At 30.8% G+C, this 5,455-nt stretch overlaps 1 long non-coding RNA gene across 1 annotated transcript; it reads right to left on the minus strand.

Annotated features, from left to right (window-relative positions):
- Positions 1-234: 234 nt before the first annotated feature.
- On the minus strand, positions 235-5,151 carry LOC111089885. Its single transcript, XR_002614044.1, has 4 exons — positions 4,876-5,151; positions 4,034-4,166; positions 3,113-3,237; positions 235-964 (listed from the first exon to the last, which is right to left on the minus strand). It is a non-coding gene; the product is annotated as an uncharacterized LOC111089885 (long non-coding RNA).
- Positions 5,152-5,455: the final 304 nt, after the last annotated feature.

Below are 5,455 nucleotides of genomic sequence, written 5' to 3' on the forward strand. Positions count from 1 at the left end.
TTTTAGATATAACATGTATCTGTGTAAACTGTATCTTAGATATAACATGTATCTGTGTAAACTGTATCTTAGATATAACATGTACTGTGTAAACTGTATCTTAGATATAACAGTACCTGTGTAAACTGTATCTTAGATATAACATGTATCTGTGTAAACTGTATCTTAGATATAACATGTATCTGTGTAAACTGTATCTTAGATATTAGATAACAAAATTACACTCAATTCGAGTCGTGAAAACCGTTGATTTTTATTAGCTTTTTAAACAATCATGCAAACAGTGCGATTCAGAGGTACTACTAACGACAATAGAACTGACTGTTGCGATATCTAATGGCACAATATTGTTACTACTGCTATATACAAAGTTCATGACGTACCTACTTCATTCTCTGCTTTGCTGCTAGCGGCAGATATTAAAGGTTTTACTGAATGACGTTTTGGCCAAAAAAAAACATTAACTTTATGAGTATTTATTTACATATTTTCCTAAACCTACTAGAATTAAATCAATGAAAACATGTAACTTTTTGATGGACAATGGCCTATACGAAAGCAGCTCGAATGTAAAGAGATATTAGTAAAAGCTATTACTCCACTGTAAACAACGACAGATATTGGACAAGTTACGACCAGAAGACATTCTAAATATTATAAATTAAAGAGGAGATGAATCTCTAAGCTTCAAATTCGTGTAAAGAGTTTCAAACTGTTTATTATATCACAGAACATGTAGGGATGTTGTTGTTGGTTTAACAAGAATTTAGCTGATGAATCAGATATACACAAGATCCGCCATCTACAAAAGATGAGGGAATCCGAGATCTACAAGGGACCACTTTCTGATAAGGGAATCCGTCGTCTACAAAACACCATCTTTTGATGAGGGAAATCCGTCATCTACAAAAGACCCCCTGCTGCTGATGAGGGGAGCGTTGCAAGCTGGGTTTGGGTTTCACCACTGTGAAAGAACAAGGAAGAGATGAATCAGAAAATATCTGAAAATAATTAACAAACCTTTTATTTCAATAAAAAATATATAAGGAGACATATAAATACCAAATAAAAACGTACATATATTTAGGAGTTATAACAGACACTAAGAAATGTGAGAAGTTAACGATTTTTGAAGTAAATATATTAAAAACTGGTGATCGTTTTATGTAACTGAGATTTATGAGTATAAGTCAAGCCTTTATCATAATTAACATATTTGGACACTAGACAGTTTCATTTGTAAGAACCAAAAGATATTTATATAACTCGGGCTTATAAGAATCAACATAGGTTTATCTACATGAGGTTTGTAAGAGCCAAGAGAGGTTTATCTATCTAAGGTTTGTAAGAACCATCTGAGGTTTATCTATCTAAGGTTTGTAAGAACCATCTGAGGTTTATCTATATGAGGTTTGTAAGAACCATCTGAGGTTTATCTATCTAAGGTTTGTGAGAGCCATCTCAGGTTGATCTATATGAGGTTTGTAAGAACCAAGAAAGGTTTATCTATATGAGGTTTGCAAGAACCATCTGAAGTTTATCTATATATGAGGTTTGTAAGAACCATCTGAGGTTTATCTATCTAAGGTTTGTAAGAACCAATATAGGTTTGTCTATTTAAGGTTTCTAAGAACCAACAGAGATTGGTTCTTAGAAACCTTAAATAGATAAACCTATATTGGTTCTTAGAAACCTTAAATAGATAAACCTCTGTTGGTTCTTAGAAACCTTAAATAGGTAAACCTATATTGGTTCTTAGAAACCTTCAATAGATAAACCTATATTTATCTATTTAAGGTTTCTAAGAACCAATATAGGTTTATCTATTGAAGGTTTCTAAGAACCAATATAGGTTTATCTATTTAAGGTTTTTAAGAACCAACAGAGGTTTATCTATTTAAGGTTTCTAAGAACCAATATAGGTTTATCTATTTAATGTTTCTAAGAACCAATATAGGTTTATCTATTCAAGGTTTCTAAGAACCAACAGAGGTTCTATTGAATGTTTCTAAGAATTCTCTTACCTAATTGAGATATTTCACTAACGTGGATTTAACTAGGAATTCCTACTTTAGTAAAATGTGTGGCTTATGTAGAGATACGAATGGGAGCATTTAGTTACAACATCACTGCTTCAAATGAGCTGGATTGTGTGTTATTGTGAGGCTTTACACAGCAGATATGTATAATTAATTACTAGTGGAGTAAGTAATGACACAGCTTAATGGAATGTGTTACCTGTTCTCAAGCAAATAGCACAGATATGGTCTTATTGACTTATGCCATTGGAGGTTTGTGTGACTTATTACCAGTGGATACGAGAGTGGCATACCACTTAGTATAGTAGAAATGTTTGACCTATTGTGGGTGTAGTTAACACTGTCGCTGTTTAGCAAAAATGAGTGACTTATCATGTACGAGGTTAACACGGGTTCAAGGTGTAAGTTGTGACTCTTTCGTGAAAATCGTTACCTGTCAATATTCCATCGACTTCGTTTAACGAAAGTTAAAAATACACAGTAATCCGAATCATAAAATTTCACATTAGATAAGTAAACCATTACCTGTCCAGTATCAGCTCTCATCAGTCCAGCTAGGTAAATGATAAGGAATGCCATCTATTGGAAATTCTTATAACTAAAAATGTGTAAGAGACACTTTGGAAAGCTGAACAACCTCAAGTGACAACAAAAGAAACTATTTGTGTTTCCCATCTCGAAATTTTCTCCAAATTCTGATTTTAAAAGCTTTTGTTTCATTGAACGTAAAACACCAAGAGTGTATCAAGTAAACGTATAAATCACTTTTCTGCCATTAGTGCAAGGCAGTAATAATATAAACTACTCACAGGGTGACTAACTATAGACGTGTTTTGTTTTCTTTTACTTTAGTGTTCTTATAAAATACTTTTTTTATTCAAACTCTGTGTCAGTTGTCTTGAAAAATACTTCTTCATTGTACTATGTAAGAAAAGACATTTTCTTCCCATTTTTTTAACTAACGTGATGTTATAAAAATTACAATTATTATGAAAATTCATCAATTTTTTTCAATAAAATGCACGCTTATTTGGTTAAAATATCTGTAATTAATTACTTAATTAATTAATTACCTAGTTCTTTGTTGTCAGTTAAATCTCTGTCGCACTCTGTATCGGAGGGTTCAAGACCATCAGGAAGTGCTGAGGACGAGGCTAAGTGTATTGGACTGTAGAGGGAGCCCTGAGAGTAGTCACTTCTGTGAACGAGATTAGTCCCTTGCTTAAAAAGACCATAACATAGGCCTTGTTGAGTATTTTCGTATATTTATCAAATAAAATTAATCATACTTGTAAAACACCAGAATAATTCACTTTCTATCACTTCCATTTTTTTTTTCGCTACTGCCTAGGTAGACTGATAAAACTTGATACCAACACCTCTAACAAAGTTTCGTGATCGAAAACCTTACATAAGCCACTTAGTTTTTCACATCAGTTGGAAAAGATGATGAAGTTATAAAACTAACGGTACAGATGAAAAAATACGATGTGTGAATTTCAACAAAGTTTACATCAGAAACCAGGAAGTTTACATCTACGGTTTATAATAAAATAAGTCTAGTTGAAAAAAACGTTTATTATTTTTTTGGAATGTCCAAAATATAAAAAAACGTGTTTATTATATTTCTTCTTACAATGATGTCTGACAGATTACAAAATACGTTTATTATAGTTGTCCTTATAGGGATGTACGATATATATATATAAACATGTATATTATATTTTTCCTTATAGGGATATCCGAACTATATATAAAAACATATTTATATTTGTCTTTATAGGTTGTCCTAAATATATATAAATATACGTTTATTATGTTTGTCGTTATAGGGATGTCTGATAGATAAATATATATATATATGTTTATGATATTTGTCCTGATAGGGTTTTTGGTTATATATATGTATATATAAACATGCTTATTATAATTCACTCGTTCATTGAGTTTTCAACGTTTAATAATTCTATTAGCCCACATGCAGAATTTCTTACTTCAAACCGTGGCTTGGAGTCGATAATTTCATTCCCTTGAAAGAACTGTTAGGATACACTGTCTGATCAAGGTTTTTTGGCCTGATTGGTTTTCGTGGTTGCTCGTAACCATCGAGACGGTCCGTGGTGCTCTCTAGTGACGAATAAACAAATTATTAATATTTTCAATAAATTAAATTTTAGAGTTTATAACGTATACTGTGATAATTAGAGGAACGACCATTAGAAATAATAATTATAATAAATAGTAATTTCATTAACTCTGTGAAACATAATAATTTAAATAATTGGAATGGGTAACTCGAGGAAAAGTAACAATTAAAAGAAGTGGACTGAGTACATTCAAGAAAAAAGTAATTAGAATAATTTGGATGAGTGTTTCTAGGAAAAATAATAAGTATAATATTTGAGTTGTGTACCTCCTAGGAAAAATAAAATATAATTACTGGTTTGAGCATTTACCAGAAACATAATACACCATAAACGAAAATAAAATGTTAATTATTCTGGTGTCATTGAGCCTTTTTATAGTTCATAGTTAAATACTTTATGTACATTGGAAATTGTTTGTGTGTTCATTAATTATGCAAGTAGTACAAACTAAATCATGTTTCATAGTTTAGATTTTTTCATATACAATCGAAGCACGATATATTGAATTGAGAAACAAATGCAAAGTCTGAATAGACAAAGTTCGTTCTATTCTATTTTAAAATAAACAAGGGTCGATCTATTGAACAAAAGCTACTAAGGTTAGTTTGGGGGATAGCTATAAAACATAATTTAAATAATGTGGAAAATCCTGATTCAAGCTCAATATGTAATATTACAACTTGACTCACCACATTCGGAGCTTACGTCACTTCCGGCTCTAGAATCTGAGGTTTGGTCAAACAAGGCCTTACACTTAGTTCTCCTCTAAAAGAGGGGATATTAAGTAGATCAGTTCTACACCGAATAATAAATCATGTTAAAACAAATCAGAAAAAATAACGCGCAACTGATTTGATTGGTTAGCCGTAAATGTATTCGACCAGTTGAAATCATTATCAAGAAATATACAGTCCGCATACTGTATTACTTATTTGACGCTAATATTGTTCTACAGTTTCTAACAATTATTAAAAGTGATTATCTTAATTGAAAGAAATATACCTCATATATTAAGGAAACAATACACAAACATCATCCTGTGAGAAATATAGATGGATAACTACGGAAATGAGAATAAATTATACCTCTTATTGTATAATATTAATTATTCTTATGGTTCATTAAGTTGTACATTTAATTAATATGATATGAATAATTCTTATGGTTCATTAAGTTGTACATTTAATTAATATGATATGAATGATTTTCTGGTTCATTAAGTTGTACATTTAATTAATATGATATGAATAATTCTTATGGTTCATTAAG

This window comes from Limulus polyphemus, unplaced genomic scaffold, assembly GCF_000517525.1.
Source record: "Limulus polyphemus unplaced genomic scaffold, Limulus_polyphemus-2.1.2 Scaffold7750, whole genome shotgun sequence".
NCBI classification, from domain to species: domain Eukaryota; kingdom Metazoa; phylum Arthropoda; class Merostomata; order Xiphosura; family Limulidae; genus Limulus; species Limulus polyphemus.